General features: G+C 37.4%; 1 protein-coding gene across 2 annotated transcripts in view; it reads left to right on the forward strand.

Moving 5' to 3' along the window:
- The first annotated feature begins 1297 nt into the window (after nt 1–1297).
- Nucleotides 1298–12172, forward strand: part of src (v-src avian sarcoma (Schmidt-Ruppin A-2) viral oncogene homolog) — a 53531-nt gene continuing 42656 nt past the window's right edge. Inside the window, exon 1 of one of the 2 annotated variants that reach the window (XM_042750050.1) lies at nt 1298–1718. The gene's annotated coding sequence lies outside the window, so the exon portion shown is untranslated. The remainder of the gene's footprint in view (nt 1719–12172) is intronic. The other variant, XM_042750051.1, reaches the window with a different exon arrangement.

Here is a 12172-nt window from a genome sequence, read left to right on the forward strand (position 1 = left end):
ATTATGTAAATAATGTGTTGACGTCATTCCAAGAGCAACCAGTATTTGCCAGCAGGGGGCTGCAGTGCCACATCTTTGGCTAAAAACTTGGCTTTACTGTACAACAAACATATATTGTGCAAATGAAGGAAGACAGCATGAATTGGCCTCAAGCCTTTATCTCTGGTATGTGTGTGGCTGTCAAAACCTGATGAGACTTGTCATAAGTAATAGAAAATTCAAAGCTAAAGGGAAGCACTCACAAAAAACATGAATCCATTTAATGAGTCAATCAGTCTAGTCTCAAATATTCAGTGAGGATTGGCATTCTAATTCAGTTATATTTACTCTCCCTATATAATTATTATTATTATTATTATTATTATTATTTCACTCTGGTTCCAGTGTTTCTTGTTGTATGTTACAATGTCACGCCAGTAGGTGGGGATAATTTTGCGTGTCTTTTGCAGTATAATGAGTGGGGGTGAATAAGGCCTCCTGTAGCGAATCAACGTGTTTTTAAAAATTATCCTGTAAATAAATATACAAAACATCCATATTTAAAATGGTAAAAGTAATCAATTTGGTGATCCATGGCTCTAGGCGAAACTAACAGTTGTACACGGAAGCCTTTCCGGGCGGATGACATAGGATGCAGACGTAGCGCATGCGCTTCGGAGTCTCGCGAAAACCAATGTTTGTTTACAGGAGCAAAGGAAGCAAAGTTGCCTTACTTTAGCAAAGGAAAACCAGTCTCCTCTTGGCTTATATCCAAATCCTCTGACATTCTTCTGTACAAATCCTGGTTTTGCATTTCTAATTCGTGACTACTGGTTTGTTTGTTTTGTTTTTTTCTCTCCACTGCCAGTCTGCATTCGTCACTGCTGAGTTAATAATGGGCTAACTTTCTTTTTTGGGTGAACTAACCCTTTAAATGATTCATTCCAATGACAGATTTGTCCAAAAATGTCTATATGTCAGTATGATTGTCAGATTTAATTATTTATTTACATTTATGACAGAGTAGTGAATGTAAGCCATGAGCATGCACTGAGCAATCTCAAAATGACGTTTCGGGTGCCCCAGATCCAGCAATAGGTGGCCCAGTTACCTTAAATTCTCGACAGAGTCATGATGAACCCCATTCCAGGCCTCCCACCCCTCTCTCTCTCTCTCTCTCTCTCTCTGAGTCTGTCTCTCTCTCTCTCTCTCTCTCTCTCTCTCTGAGTCTCTGTCTCTCTCTCTCTCTCAGAAACAGAGCGCGTGCAGACTTGTCTCTGCTAGTCAAGTGTAACGTAGTAAAACAGTGTCACGTCAGAGCGCCCTGCCCTCCCCGCTGCCTCTCCAGTTTCCCCTCATCATCATTCGGGTGTCATGGGTCTGACTCCCCCTTCGGCCGTGCGCGCTCTCTCAGGGACGACGTAAGCTCCTGCTGTATATCCAGGCATCAGATCATTCCCGATCACGTTTGATCGTGACGCTGGATATATTAACTGAACATTGTTATTAACGATGACTCGAGCAGCTGTGCGCGTTCCCAGGCAACCCCCGTCATGAACGCGCACTGAACGCGCTCACTCGCTCCGTTTCATTTCTTCTATCAGAGCCGGTCAGAGTTATTGACTATGGAGAGCTGAGCCTCATTCATTCATACAGCGAAAACAGTAACTCAAAGGTCAATCAGAGCAACCGGAAACCGAAAGGATTTTATTCACGCCACATTCGTGGTTCTCGACAAGGTGAGTACGTTATGTCTGGATTATGTTTTATATAGGCTAGTATATTTTTTGCTGGGCGTTCAGATTAGAAACAGAGCTCAAGGTGAATTTTAGCACATTTCCGATTTATGAAGGAGGCTATATAAACGTTCTGGCATATTGTTTAAAACGAAGTCCATGCCGATTATTATTTGTCCATGGTGTTTATAAATCCGGGTATTTTTTTCTCCGGTTTAAATGGACTGTAAGATTGTGTCTCAACAACAAATGCTCGTGATGTTTTCCATTTAAACCAGATGCAATTCATGCGATTATTGATCTATTTGTGTGACAAACAACTGCAATGTGGTGAGCTGTTTCAGATGACTAAAACTAGCCGAAGTCCTGTCAAGGACTAGTCTGGATTTGTCTCTTTTTTTCTTATTCTTCTTCTTTTTTTTGTACGTCACACCTGATCTCCCTGTAGGGAAGGAAAATTTCAAATCAGATCCCCTTTTTTTTCTTTCTCTACTCTGTCGGTTGTTTATTTTAGACAATGTTGAGGATAAATAAACAGCTTTTCAGATATTTTCCCAGAGGAAAAACACGCCAGTAATTTCTGGAGTTAGCAGATGACAACAATGTCTCAAACTGTGTTCATATTGCCAAAATTACATGACAGATTCCAGTATGAATCCACATATGATCCGGATTCATTTTATAAATGTGTACAGTACAACTATTCTCTCATTTGTATCTGTTTAGTAGAAACATCTGAGACGAAGATCGTTGATGGAGTGGGGTTTACTTCTTTATTCAGTACTTGCTTCTTTTTCTACTTTTAATGAAATGTGTTAGTGATAGACTGATTAATTCGACTATCTATCTATCTATCTATCTATCTATCTATCTATCTATCTATCTATCTATCTATCTATCTATCTATCTATCTATCTATCTTCCGCCTGCTGCACCAGTGAACCTCTTCAGTGAACTAAAGAGAAGTTCTCGCTTGCTTTGTTGGCGGTGTTTGGGATTATGCTTCTCCCACTCAAGATGACTCAAATCTCTAAATATTGAGTTTGCCATGAGGCATGAGTGTTTAATTCCTATTTTTGGACATCTTTAAATTTGAGCAAACCTTAAATCGGCTTGAATGAACTTGTCATTGCAACACACTCTCATGGCAACTATTTTATGTTTGGACAAATTTGTGGCTGATTTGTATGAATTCATACAATACACATACACAGTTGTTCGTTTTTGTTTTCTGTTCACGCCCCACTGAAGGGTAGGTTTAGGCGTGGACCTTAATGCTTACATTTTTCAAAAAATTGTATGTATTCATATGAATCACATTGTACAAATTCAACTTGTAAAATATTATTCTCGTGAGATTGGGTTGGTCATTTTTAGGCTTTTTCAGACATGTGCATGAGATGAATTGTGATGTCCACTAATGTAGTTGTGTTTTTTTTTTCTTTTCTCAAATAGTGCTTTTTATGAGAAACACCTTGCATCACTTAACAGTAGATTAAGGGGCTTTACATTTGCATATATTCCCAGTACAAAACAAGTCATGGGTTTAGAGCCTTAGAAATCATATCAGGGGAGTTTGAGCATAGAACTGAGCTATAATTTGTTAGTTTACCACTTCTCATCTTGGTGGAAAGACCTCGCCCACACTTGCTGTCCTCAGAGTGTTTCGTTTTTCCAGCCTCCTCATTCTTCATGGCAAAATGCACTTAGGTAAGTGAAAGTGAGAACGTGGTTTGTACTAAACAAATCATCCCTGGTTTGAATATTTGGAAGACTGCACTCTTAAAATAAAGGTTCTCAATTTGGCATCTATGATTCCATAAAGAACCTTTTAGTACCGTAGAATCTTTCCATTCCACAAAAGGTTCTTTATAGTGAAAAAATTAGAGTAAATGTTCTTTAGACTAAGAAGAAATGGTTATTTTAAGAACTGTTCACTAAAAGGTACTCTGGAGAAACCAAAATGTTTATTCTATGGCATTGCTGTGAAAAAAAAGAGAGTATGCTCAATAAAGATTCTTTATTGGCGTTGATAGTTCCATGAAGAACCTTTTTAAATCCATGGAATCTTTCCATTCAACAAAAGGTTCTTAATAAAGGAAAAGGGTTCTTTAGATATTTCATGTTCTTTACACCAAGAAAAATGTTACTTTTAAGAACTGTTTGCTAAAAATTGTTCTTCTGAACCTTTATTTTTAAGTGTGCAACCTCACTTCGCGCATCATCTTTGGTTTGAAAAATTTAGCACAACATTGGCTGGTAAAGCAGCCGTTTTTGGGTTTATCTTTGGGTTTCACCTTCTCTGTTGAATTACATTTGATTTTTAATAAATTCCAGTTCTGTTGTTGTACAAATGGCACTTGCCATGTTGAGTCTTTGCCAAAAAGTCTCAGTGTCAATGTTAATCTTGGGGTTTAGCAGAGTGGATTTACAATGCAATTGTGATTTTTTTTTCAACGAAGTAGGTGTGCATATGTCATCCCCCCACCACCACCCTTTTTATTGTCCATTAGATGAAAATGTAAAAGTCCAGTCATTTTGAAAAGTCATTTTGCATTTACTTAAAAAGCTGATTTGAGGAATCATCCATGTCCGTAACAATTTTACAAGTTAGGGATTTGTTTGAATCCCAACCCAATAAGCACCATCAATAAAGAAATCTAACACAAGACTCAGAACTGAAACGCTGTAATGAGTGAGCATCTGATCACTTTAAAGTATTCCATTAAATCTGTTGTACTAGTGTTTATTCCAATGAGCTGTTTATCCTATAGTGATTTGGAGCAATTAGCTAATGCATCCGTCATCAGTATGTTCATCTGTTGTTTCTCTGCATTGCCCGTGGCTGTTGATGGTCCTTATGGATGCTTTCATGAAGAGGGACTGATGGTCTTAATTAGACGTGCTCATAACACCATTGAGGACTCTTGAAGAAGGGGCCATGAAGGAGTCCATGAAGTGGCCTTAATGCCTTTTGGAATTCTGTGAATGCCTTTCAGTGAAAGACATGGAAGTTTAAGTCGGCTTCAAGTGAGATCATTGGAAAAGCAGCCTTTTAAGGCAAAATCCCTGTTAATTGGTAATGTGCCGATGTAGTGGGGCCTTTGTCCTTCCTTCACTGGGACCCTCTGTCCGTGAAGAGTGATACACTGGGCTTTGGGCTCCGTTATGAATGACGCGCTTGTTTCTCTTGACTGACTTTGAGAATTGCCATGCAATAAAAAGTGGCTTCAACTTTTGAAATGCTATTATGTGAATGAGTGTCACGATTAGTCAAGAGATGGAGAACCAGAGGACAACAGAGAGACTCCCTCAGACTGAAATTAAGGGAAGCCTTTTGACCAAATTATATCACTTGAGCCACTAAGATGTATGAGAGATATACAAAGAATTAGTTCATATCTTACTCAAATCTCCCATAAATGTTAAACTTTCCATATAAAATAATCTTACATATACTGTATACAAATATATTTTTCATGATAGTAAATAGTAATTATTGCAATGTCTTGAAAGTATATGGTGAACAAATTCACATTTTTGGTTTTGTAATTTGAATGTGTCTAATTGTCATAAAAATATTTCATTGGAAAATCTTACAATGCATAAATATTAAATGTATTAAATATTATATGAAATAATGTATAATAATATAATATAAAATATAAATACATTTTAAAATGTATATGTTTTGTTTTATTTAATATTTTATTTTCAGAAACATCTGTTGATTTATGGATGGTGTTGAGATATCACAGGAAACTCTATCATCATCCTTTTAATGTGTATTTAAAAAGAGAGATTACGATAGACCCTGATGCCTGTACTTCACACGTGATTTAACAAGCGCCACTTTTTGTGTGATTGGCAATGAAATTTGCATTTTTAATGGTCACGCTATCAGCCTCTCTGGGTTTGGACAATGCAGCCGAGATTTGCTGTGGACACCCACAGATCTTATTAAATTTTTAATGCAGCAGACGGCTGACTTCTGTTGTTGCGTGTAGCTGCCTCTCCATGTTCTGTTGCTCTGTCCCAGTTATGCATTTAATTAGTTCCAATGCTCAAAGACAGTTGCACAAATTCATTGGTAAATGGAGTTTTTTTTTTTGCTTTTTGTTTTTGTGAAAATTTTGGTTGCTTTTTTTATTTTTTTCTCCTCTGAGATCCTTTCAAACTTCTGATTATAGTGTGTATCATTCAGAATATGAAGTCACAGCGACCATTTATTGAGCTAAAGACATTTATCTGTATGTGTATGTCTAGACAAACAATTAAAATAATTGTCTTGAAATTTATCACTAAAGGTGTTGCAAAATTACTAAAGGTTGTTACAAAAGCTTTGATGGCTGCAATGGCTTATTTAGAGGAGATGCAACTTCTCTGAGAGGAGTTTGCCAGCCTGACATACTTAACATGAACTGGTGGCTTGCCTTTAAGCTTGAAGCTTATTTATTGTGTTATATCTCATTATGAGGTCAACCGATATGTGTTTTTCAGGGCCGATACCGATTATTACAGATCAAGTAGACCAATAACTGGTATTTTGATATTTATATATCTGGTATAAAAATGTAAACTAATATCAAAATTAAGAATAACAAAGGCTCTGGCAAAAACTCTTTAATTGCTTTTAAATTGTTTTATTGGCAAATCAGTTTTGAAAATGACCGATAACCATAAAAATGCTTGATATCTGTGCCGATAATCGGACAGGCTGATAAACGATTGACCCCTATATCTCATGTAGAAACTTTCTCTTAATCAAATCATCAGTCAGTTTGAATAGGCACTTTCAATTTGACTCAAAACAGGATGTGAATGATGGATGTATCTACAGTCAGTTTATCCAGTAGTTTGTAAGGTTGTGTCCAGACCCACAACTTTGCACCATTCAAATGCTGTTCTTGAAGTTCTAAACATATGTTTACCTATATTTACCCATATGAAACCATTGTTTTACCATATTTAAATTTGGGACTGCATATTTTACAATGTTTTGTTGGCTAAACCATTGAAACCCTATTAAATGGCCTGTACTTCTATTGTTCACTTTTTTGCTTTATATACTGTAGCTTGACTTTATTCATTATCATCACCCAATGCGTCCGAAATCCATTTTTGGTCACTGATAAGAGTTTAAAGCGGGCGACCCCTCCGAACTCTCATGGCAGTGGACCCATCTGTCCTCATCTGATGTCATTTGAATGGAGGACGTGGTGGTGGTCCATTCGGGGGAACACAGTGCTACAGTGTCCGCACAGAGTTCAGGGCCACTTCCTGTCAACCCGCCGAGCGAGGCCACAGATGCTTCGTGTCTCATTTCAATCCTCCCTCTGTTCTCTCCTTCCGTTATATGACAGGAGAACAAGGATGGATAGGATTTTGATTATTAAGTAGGCCTGTATGATTATGAAGTGCCACTCTGCTCAGCCATTGAAGTGGACCCTTGAACAGGCTTTGTGCACCCGTCCAAATTAATGTCTGAATGCTGTTTACTAAAAGCTGATGACTGTTTTAAGTTTTGGACATTTTTATCTCAAAAATAGCTTATCTGTTGAGTCTTAGTCTTGTAGTCATGATATTTAAACTGCTTGCAGCCTGTTATATAAAACTGTTATAATGGGCCTTGGTGAGGTTAGAAATGACTATCCAGTAGTTTGTAAGATGACGTCAAGACCCACATGCAATCTGTGCATGCTTAACTTTGCATAAAGATGAGTTGCTTTGTATTTGAATTAAGTTATTGAAATAAGATATCTGTAATATCTGATATGTGAAAACTGGATGTTTTCGACATCTTTGATTTTTATCAAGACAGGAAGACTTGTATTTATTAATTCATCCTTGTGGTAAAGATCCCATTTAACCTCACTGTCACCTTTCTTTGGTGTCGTGGCTGTCTAGGGCTGTTTCGGTCTTGTGTACATACACCCACATATTTCAGCATGGAAAAATAGTGCATGTGAACAACCGTGACCGCTTGGGGAGTGTTTTATATAGAGATGAGGTTGTTGTAGGTTTTTGTTTCATCTGAGAGTTCAGAAGACACTAGCGTTAGGTTCACTCAATTCACAGGCTACTATTAATATTAATTTGTGCATGAATATTAAAGAGGTTTTCTAATTTTCTCCAGATCCTGAAGGAAAATGGTTAGTGGCGTCCTGAATTAAAAGCCAGAAAAGCCTAAAAATCCCAAACCACTCAGAATCACATGCTCATACAGCAGACGTTTAGAATTCCCCGTTAAACGTGAATACGCCAGCAGAGCATCTTTTTAAAGGAAGTTCTTCTCTTGGTGTGCCATTTGAATATTTAAACAATAGTGTGAGCTGTAATGGAAATTGCTTCGCTGTTTAGTCGCTCTCCTCAAGTCTGTTATGGAAATGCAGAGGGTCTGAGGCTGTTATGTTTGATGAATCATTGATCATCCATTGGGCATTTGATTGCCGGCCTGATTTGTCCTTGGCCCATTGTTTTGGTGCACATGAAGTAGGGTTGGGCTGATAGATGATGCCATCGTCCATCGCCGATGGCTTACAGACATCACGATGTTGTGCCGGCATCGTGATGCCTACCTCCCCGCCCCTTTTTGAATGCACGATCGCTTTTTAGTTTCACTATCACTTTAGAGATTCGCGATCGAGCGTACTCTGTTTATACTATGGAGCGGTAGTAATTTCCACACATTTTACAAGATTATATGTTTGTCAGTGGTACTGAGGATCTGCAAATCATTCGCCATCGTCCTCAGTCTCTCCTTACACAGTGTCTATCACACGCAACATTTGTGTCTACATCAGCTGGCATGCAACAACTTCTACACTGTCGTGTGGGACCGTGAAAATCTGAAATTTGTGTCAGCACAAAAATAGAACCGGCAGCATTTTACTGACCACGCCATCCGCACTGATGTAGAATAATCACTGATTATAATGAGTTCTATTGACTGATCTATATATAATAAATCTCTATTATAGATCAGTGATTCTATAGTATTTTGTCGAGCCATGCCGCTCGAATCCGGTGTAGACACAGTGTTAGGAATCATTAGTTGTTTTCCGTTATAAGGATTCATGCTTCGGGCACACCTCCCCAATACCCCCGCCGATGTCATTGTCCATCACAATGTTTCACTGTAGACATCATCCGATGCCAAAATTTGAAGACATCGCCTAACCCTAACATGAAGGAAACATCACCATGCTTGTCTCCTTCCGCCCTCTTCATTGAATGAGAAGATTCAGCAGCCTTCTTTCTTTAGTCATGTCTGTTTCCTTTTTTAATTTCCAGAAGAAGTTCAAAGGTGACACGTGGAACCCAGTCTTTTTTTCCAAGTCATCAGTTATCAGCTGATTTTGAGTGTTTGCTGGGCCGATGGGTTGTGCCCTGACTTGCTCGCAGAATGTGATTGCAGCTACAGCATAACTGAAGACATGAAGAGGCAGGTGTAGACCATAGCAGCACAGTACCAAAAGTCAAGTCACATTTATTTATGAAGCGCTTTATGCAGTACAGTCTGTTTCGAAAGAGCTTTACATAAATACACTGGAAAATAACAGCATTAATGCAGTTAAATCTATCAGTAATTCCATTTCAGCTGTAAAGCAGCCCTACAAAAAATAATAGTGCCATTATTCAAATCAGTGTAGTTAAATGTTGATTGAATTCAGTTTAATATCAGTGTAAATGTTGTGGAGTTATTATCCAGCTCAGTTTAATTCAAGTTTTGTTCTCATCCAATAATGTCAGTGCAGTTAAATCGATAATATTGCTGATTATTATTTTTCTTCTAAACCTTAAATCCCATTTGACTTTTCAGATTTTTAGTAATATTGCATAAACTGGAACTTGACCAGAATTGATTTTTCAGAAGTTGAAAGCTGGCAAAATGGTTGAATGTTTATAAGAATGTTTATGTTTTTACAAAAGAAATGGGAAACTGATTGGGAAAACTTTTTTATTATAATTTTTTTCTGTAATGATTAAAAAAACTAGCAACTCCAGCAGTGGGTCAAGTGAATATGGCTATCATTCGAAAAATCCCCAAATAGCCAAAATATCATTCCATTCATTTAAAATGTAATATTTTTCATCAAAGGCCATAAGTTACAGTGTTTTAACCATTTATATGCTTTGTGTTAAGCTTCGGAATTCCTGAGGTGTGTCCCGTTTAGCATAATCATAGCTTAATTAGTGCTAGCAACGCCAGTGTCTTGGGTTCGATTCCCAGGGAATGCATGCACTGATACACTGTATAACATCAAGCTTTGAAATAAAAGCATCTGCCTAATTCCAAACATTACATTTTGTAGTGTGAGTAGTGTGTTCAGGCTAAAAAACAAGAAGTAGTGCACTTTAAGCAACCGGATGGTGTATTTGTTAACTATAAAATTGCTGGAAAAAAATGTTTGAAACTTTTTACACTAATCCATCACATGCATTTGAAATGCTTTTTTCAACAGCAAATTTGCCATCTGAGATGATACCACCCTTGAAAAGTTCACGCAGTGGGTGCAGAGAGTTTTGTATGTCATTTGGTGTGCCACTCTGTGAAACACGGCAAGCATTGCTGTGGTGAGTTGTGAGCGCTACGGCAGGTTTTCTGTGAGCTAAGTCAAATATTGCAATGTTATTACTCATCTTGTATCTGGTTGGTTTGATTCGAGGTTTAGAACCGTTGGAAGTTTTGAAATGGCAGTTGAAACCCAAGGTTGGATGTTTAATGTTGCAGTTGATATAGCAGAGAAATGGTTCCTTGCTAATATTGTAAAACACATTCTTGGTAACCGATAGAGAGGACATTCCTGACTCAAGGGAAGGTGGAGACTGATAACATGTATGGTAAAATAATGGACTGTGTGCCCTATGGGCTCATCTCTGTGACTTCAGCCTGCCCTGGGTGTGGGAGATATGGAAAGATGTTAGGACTCGTCTCTTCCTGCATTCCAGAACTACTGCAGGGATGAGTGATCTGCCAATACGGTGAACATTCATTACTGTTTTTGAAAGAAGTCTCTTCTGCTTACCAAGGCTGCATTTATTTGATCACAAATACAGTAAAACAGTGAAATATTATTACAATTTAAAATAATTGATTTCTATTTGAATATATTTTAAAATTTAATTTATTCCCATGATGCAAAGCTGAATTCTTAGCATCATTAATCCAGTCTTCAGGATCACATGATCATTCAGAAAGCATTCTAAACTAATATTTTTACCGAAAAGAACAAATATATTTGAAATATACATTTTTAAAACAAAATTGGGCGTTCATATCTGCTTAATAATATTGTTCGTAAACTAATATATTTTGAAATACCGAAAAAAACTTTCTTTTCTGAACAAATGCATATTTGAAAAAAAAGTATTAATTTTTCTTTCGAAAATATGTGTATGGCTTTAATAAGTAAAATAAAGTAAAATTGCATAATTCTGCAAAATTGGTCAATGACATGCAAATATCCCTTTTTGTTCATTCAGTAAAAAATGTTTGTTGGTCTGAAACCATAACTTCAAAGTAACGGAAAGTGATTCACTATAGTTCCTATATTAAGTGAAATATTTTCTCGTATCTTTTCTTTGCAGTATGGCCAAAATGGACTAGCCTTTTTTTATGTAAAAATGTTGTTTATTTGTCAAAGTTTGTTAAGTAAACATAAATTGTTGATAGACATGATCACTTTGTTGTTGTATTGGAAAAATTATTATTTTAATTTTTTAATTATTTAATTTTGCATGATTAACCCTGACCCCAAAATCCTTTCTGCTGATTCCACAAATTTAATTTTGCATGATTAACCCTGACCCCAAAATCCTTTCTGCTGATTCCACAAATTTCCCCCAAGAATCTCTGTGGAAAACATGCAAATTTTGTATGGGCTTAGTAAGTAACCGTATGCAAAGTGACCCATTTCTTCAACCCTTTCGCTCTAACAACATCTTTGCACGGAAAAACAGGAGCTCTGAATCATGGGAATCCAAGCAAATCGCAAGCTATTGACCTGTGCTGGGCTGACATTCATTGAAATGTTCCCTTCAATGACGAAATTGCCAGAACCGAAGGATGCAAAGAAGGTCATCTACAAGTTTGACATCAAAGACTCCCTCTTCCTTAGAAGGGCTTAGATTTGGAGGTAACACTTATCTCTCGTAATGTGCCTCCGGATAAATGTGATGCTCCATTTTTAATCTGCGAGCCGATTCTCTTCGTATGGCTGTATCTTTATGGGAAGAGGCTTTGCCGCAGAAAGAGTGAGAAAGGGCGACCGAGTTAAAGATATCTGTCATTTGTGAAAGTCCACATGCTACACGCCTGGCTGTGAAAGAAACGGATGCTTCTTTCGTTTTTCATTTGGAAAATCATCAGGGGAAAGATAAACCCCAAAGGATCCGTGTATCTCTTCCACTCTCTCACAGTATCACTCACACACACATCCCCCAGCCGCCCTTGT

The sequence above is a fragment of the Cyprinus carpio genome, chromosome B23 (genome assembly GCF_018340385.1).
Source record: "Cyprinus carpio isolate SPL01 chromosome B23, ASM1834038v1, whole genome shotgun sequence".
NCBI classification, from domain to species: domain Eukaryota; kingdom Metazoa; phylum Chordata; class Actinopteri; order Cypriniformes; family Cyprinidae; genus Cyprinus; species Cyprinus carpio.